The sequence below is a fragment of the Lissotriton vulgaris genome, chromosome 6 (genome assembly GCF_964263255.1).
Source record: "Lissotriton vulgaris chromosome 6, aLisVul1.2, whole genome shotgun sequence".
NCBI classification, from domain to species: Eukaryota; Metazoa; Chordata; class Amphibia; order Caudata; family Salamandridae; genus Lissotriton; species Lissotriton vulgaris.
This window is the reverse complement of record NC_141694.1, coordinates 805,062,893-805,072,367: the sequence shown is the minus strand read 5'-3', so window position 1 is coordinate 805,072,367 and position 9,475 is coordinate 805,062,893.

Genomic DNA, 9,475 nt, shown 5'->3' with positions numbered 1-9,475 from the left:
CGTACAGTGAAGTGGAATATATTGGAATACAGTAAACTAGAGTGCCATAAAGTGGAGTGTCATACAGTGGAAAACATAGAATGTTTTAGGGAAGAGTGGGAAGGTGTACATTGAATTGTCATAGAGTGCAGTGGTGTATAGCTGAATGGTGTTTAGTGAAGAGGTGTACAGTGGATTGCCGTACAGTGGAATAGCGTACAGTGCAGTGGTGTACGCAGATGTTCAGGGCTCTGTGCATTTTACCACTGCTGACCAGTGCTAAAGTGCTTGTGCACTCTCCTTAAAACATGGGAATATTGCCTTGCACCCAATTGTCACATTTAATTTACTTGTATGTCATTAGTAAAGTGATACTTCACATTCCCAGGTACTGTAACTTAAATGGTACTTGTGGCTGTACTGCACTTATTGTGACACACACTTAAGTAGCCCTTTAAACATGCCTCAGGCCTGTCATTTACAGCCTGTGTGTGTAGTTAGAAACTGCCATTTCAACTTGGAAAAACATACCTCTTGCCATGCCCAAACGTATCTTTTTTTTTGTGTTCAAAGATTTTTATTAGGAGCTACAAAGAGATAAATCGGTTCATGAATAGACATTCGCCTTAAAATTAAGTACATACAGAAAAACATAAAAATTAGGTGCTATAAGGTGGTACAGGCAAAGCAAATCAAGTCAAGACCAATAAAGCAAACAAAGTTCCACATATAATGTCCAGCAGGCAGATAGAGGAAAGTTGCATCCAAGGTAACCCGGCGGATTGTATAGCATGACCTGGAGAGAAATTGGCGCCACCACACAGGAGCAGTAGGATCATGAGTTATACATTTGCGTAGTTCGAGCAAATAAGACCTAGGAAGGATGGAATTATCCTAACCATTTGACCCTATGGCAGGACACATTCTGAGTGCCAGGAAAACAATTTTCAAGGAGGTTTGTGTGAGTCAAAGTGATCATCTAGGGAAGACCAGATTTTCCTGAGTGGCGGTCGCCATGGGGTAGAAGTTAATGCTATGTTGTCAGCACCTCTTAATTGAGAGACCCAGTTCAACCAGTGGGGAAAAGAGGCTTTGTTTGTGCTTTTCCAGTTGTTAAGTATGATTTTGACCGCAGCCGTCAGCAGCAGGTCCAGTAGGGCTTTGTCATTATCATTGAGCGTGACGGCTTTGGTAAAACCAAGAACAAGCGTTGAAAATTCTCTAGGTAGGGTGGTATGGAGAACTTTATTAATAAAATCAAAGATCCTGTCCCAGTAGGTGGTGACACAAGGGCAGCTGAAGATTAGGTGTTCTAGGTCTCCTCCTACACCCGCGCATTTCCAACACGTGTCGTCGGACTTGAGTTTATGGAGAAACAACCTCCTAGGTGTCCAGAAGGCCTTATGTAGAAGCCAAAACTTGGCTTGTGATAGTGTGGGGCATATTTTGTGGTGAGTGGTGGACTCCCAGGCACTGGCCCAGATTTTGTCTGAGTTAGGTGTGAAGGCGGATGAATCCCAGTAGCGTTGGAGCGGTGCATTTAGGGAGGATGACTGTGGCCGCATTATTTTATACAGTCTAGAGACTTGGTGTCCCAATTTGTTAAGAGAGGTGAATAAACCTGGGAGTGATGGGGTGACATCTTTTAAGTTAGCTTTCGTTAGAGCAACCTTAATGTGTAAGAAGTTATAGAATTCAATCTTGTGTAGACGAAATCTATCCTGAATTTCTTTAAAGGATAGAGGAAGCGAGTTTTCGATGAGTTGGTGGGGGAATACGATACCACTCTCTATCCAGGAGGGGTAATTTAGGGTTTTCCCTTTGTATGTGATGGCGGCATTGTGCCAGATCGACTCCCAAGATGAGTGTCGGAATTGACCTGGCAGGTGACGGCTAACTTTCAAAAGGGCCGATTTAGTATTCTTGAATATTGGGCCCGACCCTAGGCTAGGACGGAGTTTGATGGTGAGTAGGGCGCAGGGGCTGAGGCCTTTCAGTATTGACTTTTCCACGGAGAGCCACACTGGGGTGTAGTCAGACTGGGAGGTTAACCAGTGCGAGCCCTGCTTTGCTAAAAAGGCGATTTGGTAAGTCTTGTAATCTGCCAGGTTGAGACCACCCAATTTTTTATCTAATCGAAGCTTTTTTAAACTGATTCTTGCTTTTTTGCCCTGCCAAAGGAATGTCGAGATGAGTTTATCCAATTTGATGTGGAACTCTTTGGAGAGCATGAGTGGTAGCATTGTTACGAGGTAGTTAACCAGGGGGGATATCATCATTTTTATGGTTTCAATACGCCCCCACCGGGTGATGAACCGTGGTGACCATCCGTCCAACAGACGTTTGATTTTTTCCAGGGTTTTGGTTTCATTGTGTTTGAGGGTACTCAGTAGCTCATCCGTGAAATCAATCCCCAGATATTTAATCACGCTTGTTTGCCAGGATAGGCCGGAGTCGCCCAACGCATCCCTAGAAGTGTGGACATTAAGAGGTTTTACTTCGGACTTATCTCTATTTAATTTGTAACCGGACAGGGAGGAGTATTTGTCTATTGAGGTCATTAGAGCAGCAATGGAGTCAGCAGGGTTTTCCGTAGCGATCAGGATATCGTCTGCATATGCTGCTAACTTGACTCGTGCGTCCCCAAAAGAAATACCCGCAATGTCTCCGTTATTTTTGATATCTGTAAGGAGGGGCTCAAGGGCTAGTAGAAAGAGAGCTGGTGAGAGGGGACAACCCTGTCTAGTACCTTGGAATAGGCGGAAGGGGTCAGAGAGGGAGCCGTTTATAGCTATCCTGGCAGACGGGGCAGAGTAGAGGGCCATCACCATTCTGATAAAGGGGTCGCCAAGTTTGAAAGAGTGCATGCACTGACGGAGAAAGGACCACGAGACCTTGTCAAACGCCTTTTCCGCGTCCAAGGTTATCGCTACCGTAGGCACTGAAGAGGACCTTGCCTTTTCTAGAATATGGCAAAGTAGTCTCGTGTTGTCATTAGACATCCTGTTTTTTAGGAAGCCAACCTGGGAGGGACTAATTAATTTGTGTAGGACAGAATTTATTCTGGTCGCTAGGATCTTTGCATATATTTTGCAATCGAGATTTATCAAGGATATGGGACGGTAATTTTTAGTGAGTAGTGGGTCCTTCCCTTCTTTGGGCAGTACTATAATCGTGGCCTCGCTCATTGAAGGGGAAACACTGCCACTGGTTACAGTAGAGTTGTAAAGTTTAAGGAGTGGTTGGCTAATTTGGTCTGTAAAGGCCTTATAGAAGGGCGCAGTGAAGCCGTCTGGACCGGGGGCCTTATTATTCTTCAGGGAGGTGATCGCTGCTTTGATTTCTGCACTAGAGATTTGGGCGCCCAGATTGGACCTGTCAGATTCCGAAAGTTTTGGAAGGTGGAGTGAGTTGAGATAGTCCTCGCAGGCTGATTCGTCTAGTATTTTGTCATTTTTGTAAAGATCTTCGTAGAATGTTTTGAAAGTGTCTAGGATGTTAGACTGTTTAGTGTGTGTTACGTTTTTGGTGTCTTTAATGGATGAGATGGTGGCCAATTTCTGTTTATGTTTGAGGTAGGAGGCCAGCAGTTTCCCCGCTCTGTTGCCCTCGCACAGTTTTAGGGCCTTGAAGCGATTAATCCATACCCCCGCCCGTTTGCTGGTGATGGAGTTGTATTCGTATTTTTTCCTGGTTAAGGTATCTAATGTCGTAGAGTCAAGCGGGTTGGATTTGTGTTGGGCTTCCAGTGCGCCAATCTGGCGTTCCAGGGACTCAAGATCTTTATTAAGCGCCTTGTTAGTCTTTGCCCTGATGGTGATGATCACCCCGCGAATTGTGGCTTTCAGAGCATCCCACAGGGTATTAGGTTTAGTGTTAGTGTCGGGAGTGTCGTTTATGGAAAGATACTCCTCAATGGTGTTCGTTATTATTAATTTGTTCGTGGGGTCTGATAGCGTCTCCTCGTTAAAGCGCCATCTTTTGGGCGGCAGAATCGATCTGGAACCAGCCAGTTTGGTACGGATACAGGCGTGATCAGATACTAATTTGGGGGCTATATCTGTCTCTTCTATGAGATGTGTGAAGGGGCTTGAGATCAAAATGTAGTCGATACGCGAATATGAATTGTGGGGTGCAGAATAGAAAGTGTAATCCCTACCGTCTTGATTTTGCAGGCGCCATGAGTCTTTCAGGTGATATCTGTCACAAAGGCGAAGGAGGGCGTCAAGTGAGCGGGAGGGGTGAAAGGCGCACTTAGATTGCCTATCGAGGATAGGGTCAATAGGGAGGTTAAAGTCACCTCCCACTATCAATAGGTCTTCTGACGGGATAGGTTCTAGTGAACAGGAGACAGAGTCCCAGAATACCGGGTCGTCTGCATTTGGGCCGTATATATTAAGTACATGAATGGGGTCATCTTCCCTTAGGAGATTAGTAATGGAAAGTCTACCTACTTCGTCGTGTGAGTGTGAGACTAGAGTAAGGTTAGCTTTTTTCGCTAATAAGGTGATAACCCCCCCTTTTTTGTGAGATGCTGGCGAAGATAGGATGTGTGACGCCCAATGGATGTTTAAAAAGCGTAAATCATCCTCGGACAGTTTGGTCTCTTGAAGTAAAATAATGTCCCCCTTAGATTTGGTAATATACTCGAGAACTTTCCTCCTTTTTACCGGGTGGTTGAGGCCCTTAACATTAAGAGAGACTATCGTGAGATCATCGGCTAGTGATTTAGTGTTAGCCATTGGGTTTGAAGGGCATCGCTGTGCAAGTGCGCTGTGATCTAAGGAAGACAATGGTTATCTCCCCATGCTGCTCAGCACGGGCAATGTGTGGGTCAAACGTATCTTTTTAATACATATAAGTCACCCCTAGGGTATCTGGACATGTACTATTAAGTTTTACATGTCCTGGTAGTGGAAAACTCCTAAATGTGTTTTTTACTATTGCAGGGCCTACCTCAGCCATAGGATAACATTGGATTACATTATTACATTGAATACATTATAACTTGCAATTGGTAGCAATTTGGTGTCTAAAGCATGGCAATTAAAATCCCTCAATAATGCTAAAGTTAGATTTTTAGACACAATTCTGAAAATGACCCTTTTAGAAAAAGTTGGCATTTTCCTGTCCTACCCATATGGTGCCTGAATCCTGTTCTTGGATCAAATCGTTGGGTATAGCTGGCAGTTGTTCTTTGTGTGTTGATCCCAGGCAGTGAGACAAAGGGAAGACAAATGTTGGCAGGATGAGTCACTCTGAGTTAATGGGAGGGCGGGGGGGGTTATCACCTACCACTCTTGCACATCAGAAAGGCTTTGCCTGAGAAATCCCACAAAGTGTTTGGCTTTAGTCTTTGTGACCGCAGACGAGCTGGGGCCAGGACAAGGAAGAAGGGGGTTCCTTACACCTCAGGGGTGTGGAAATCTCCAGAAACTTCCCCTTCTTTAAAGTGGACACCAAGTATAATGATTGGACCACCATTCCCAACTCTTCAGTACACTTCTAGAACTCTGGACTTTGCCAGGAAGAAGGACTGCTGAGCTGCTGACTATATTATCAATAAAAGGACAACTGCCCTACCTTGCTGACCTGCTGCACTGCTGCCCTCTTGCCAGGGTGGGAAGGTCTCGCTCTGCATCTCTAAGTCCAGGGCCCCAAAGTGGATCCAAGGGCTAGTTATCTGGTCTCCAGATCGAAACCTCAAGAGCAGAATAGTCTTCCAACAACCTCTAATCCAGCACCTGGACTCATCTGTGAGTTCTGCCTGCCCAAGTGGTGTCACCCTAGTCTTGGACCCTTAGCATTGAGTCTTAAGGTGCTCTGCCAGCCCATCTGTTGATTCAGCAGAACCAAAGCATCTTCTATGTGGTGTGGCACATCTCACCATGGAACCGGCATATTGCAACGACTGCTTGAGTCATCACCATAAGAACCGACATATCGTCTTTGCTGCGTGGCCTTACCCGAGGCAAGGACTTCACATCACCAACACAGCCCATTGGAACTGCCGCTGCGTGTAGCATCTCCAAGGCAGCCAATTGAAACCACCTCAACGTGATGCATCTTCACACAAGGACATCTCACTTTGAAGATTCCTCAGAGCCACGCTGCATGACGCATCTCCTCGTCCAGGCCTCACATCGCCTCTGCTGTGCTACACATCCCCAACATGGGCCTCTGCATCTCTTGACTACCAGGATTCAGGTACTGTGTTCAGTGGACCTAACTGGGACCCTGGAGCTGGCCCGCGCTCCTTCACAGTCGACCGAAACTTGTGAGTTTTTCCCAGTCCAGCGAAATCAGATATCCATGGTTGGTGCTTTGTGCTTTTTGGAGTTATTTTCACCTAAATCTTTAAAATTGCAAATCATTGATTCTACTGATTGAATTTTTGTCTTTTTGTCCTTGATTTATTTACTAACTTTTACTCTATTGTTCTAAATTGGTGTGAGATTTTTCTTGTGTGGTGTTTTCACTTTATGACTGTTTGAAGTGTTGCACAAATACCTTACACATTGCCTCTAAGTAAAGGCTGACTGCTCTGGGCTAAAATACGAGAGAACTGAGCACAGGTTAATTTGGTGTTTGCTAGTGCTTCACCCTGACAAGGATTGTGGTTGCATCTCAAATGGGTTTTCACCCCCTCAACCAGTAACCCAATTTTTAACAAGTGACATATAGTGCAGTGCCGTAGAGTGGAGTGTGGTAATTGAAACAGGCGTAGTGTGAAAACATGTGAATGGAGGTAGATGTAATGTGGCAGGAGAATAAATTATTAGGTGCAAATGATAATTTTTCCAGTGTGTGTGAATAGTGTTAAAGTTATACATTTTAAAATACTTAGGGCCAACTTATATACTGGTGGTTGACCCACCGTTCCACCATGCGGTCAGGGTAAAATACTCCATTTCCATGACTGACAGACCACCCATCAGAAGGAGCCAGCACTGTAGCAAACTGTTTTTTTACTTTTCAAAAAGAAAATCTCAAAACAGGATTTTCTTTGTGAAAAGAAAAATATGATGCTCCTCTTGCCATGGGATTCTTCTCCCCTGTTGGCAGGAGCATTATAACAATGTTACAGGTCCTTACCACCAGGTTTTACCTGGCAGTAAGAAACAGTAAAAAATGACTAAATGTCTGCCCATCTAAATTGGGCAGGTGGACATGTAGCCATTTCTTCGACTGACCCTCCTCCCCAAGGCCATCAAAGAAGTTTGGCCATGGCGGAGACAAAGATGTATGCACCGTGGGCAAACTAAATGTCCGCACGCAATTAAATCAGGTGGGTGGACCTTCATATTGGTGGTATGTATACTTTGTCACCATTGCAACAGAGTATACATACTGTTAATATATAAATTGGGCCCTTAGTTGTATTTTGTGTTGCAGTATACAGTGGTAAGTTCGCAGTCTACAGCAGTACATGCACATGATAAGGGAGTATGTGATTGGCTAATGGCTGTGTTTATCAAACACAAACAGCACAGTTTGGCTGCGTTCTGCATTACGCTGCATTCTGTCTAAGGGTCGTACGTATGTTTAAGTAGTGTTATTGATGTTCCTTACCTATTACCACTTTACTCAAGCGTTAATAGGTAGAGGAATGTATTTATAACTTTTTGTATATTTTTACAGCAGATTAGGCAGAACTGCTTATCTAAAAACAAAATTAAGTCATGCAGTAATTTGTAGGTATTACCGCAGTACTTGATAGACATTTTGTGAAAATCTAAACATGGTAAAAATTGGAAGTACATTGTAGTTTACTCTTATTGTAAAATAGTGGGTATTGCAGTGTATTTTTAATTTTTAGCATATTTATTTACTTTCAATTTGCAAATATTTGTCTCTACCCATTACCACTTTAATAAAAAATGGCAATAGGTAGGGGAAAATATCAAACCTAATACTTACCAACATCTAAGGATAAAATGCTGAACACAGCCAAAGTGTACCTAAGAGTACCTAAAAACATCATGACTGCCTTAATCTTTTGTAAAGGCAGTCATTAGCCAATCACATAAGGCCTTGTTGTTGCTATTCGCTTCCGTGAAATACATCGAAATACAGCAACATTTTGAGAAAATAATTTGACAACAGATATCACAATGTTTAAATGGCTTATAACTTAAAAAATCTACCTTACTTACCTGTAGTAACCAAATGGATCATCTGCACACCAAACTGTATAATCCTGCCAAATTTCATGTACAACCGTTCATTCGTTTTCGCGTCACGTGAGATAGAAATGTATATAGAAAAAGCACAGATGGAAAAATGTGTTTTGGGACTCCCCTTTTATCTCTGCACCCCCTTGACCAATCCTCTCTACCAATGTTGTAAAAGTACTTATATTTACATTCATAGTTAGGCGTAGCCATAGAAAATTCATTTGATTCTTTATTACATTTGGGACCGTTTTACGAATCTGCATGAAACTTTCCCCCCAAAAAAACTGTTTATCCAATTTGGCTCCTTGGTGGAAAGTTTCACGCTGATCCATCAAGGAAGATTCTAGAAAAAGAGGTTATACCTAAAGTGTGATTTCCCATATTAATTCCAAAAGTAAAGCTTGGTCCTTGATACTAAAATAGCAGCTGAATGGAATTTTACTAAATTTGTTAAAAAATTAGAACTTTACTCAGAAAGCATACTTTTTGTTATTTGGTGTAAATCCGTTCAGTCGTGTTTGAGAAATTACAGGTACATGCATCATAGTGGCCTTTTGCGATTCCTTAATTGCGAAAATTAAGAAATCGCAATTAAGGAATCCCAAACGGCAATGCATTAAAAAATCGCAATTTATTTTGCAATTCCTTATTTTTCCTTAATTGCGAATCACAATTTGCGAATCACAATTAAGGAATCCCTTCCCATTGATTCCTATGGGCCAAAAGGCCCAGAGGAATGAATGGGAAGACAATCTCAATTTGCGATTCGCAATTAGCTAATCGCAAATTGAGATTGCGATTTCAAGGGTGCAGGGGTGTCCAAAGGACACCCTGTTGCTCCCCTGAAATCAATCTATGCACATATGTGTGTGCACAACATGACAGTTAGAAAAATGCACAAAATAGCATTTTTAAGATTTTTCGCAAATTACCATGAGGTCCAACCTCATGGTAATTTGCTCCCCTTAATTGCGAAATCGCAATTTTCAAATGTTTCTTGAATTGCATTTAAGGAATCGCAAAATGCGATTCCTTAAATGCAATCGCAATTTGAGAATTTGCAAATATTTGCGAATTCTTAAATTGCGAGGGCCTTGAACCTTCATGCATTCCAAAAGAGGATTTTGCGATCGCAAACGGCCGATTTTTGCGATTCGCACCGTTTGCGATTGCAAAATCTTTTGATGCATGTACCATTTAGTGCCTTAAAAGTTGCTTGGCTGGGCATGAAGGGGTTTACACTGATGCAAAGTTAGAGATATATGGTCTGTTGCTGCCCATATATATTCTGATAGACCCATTCAGAATGGATGAGTGGT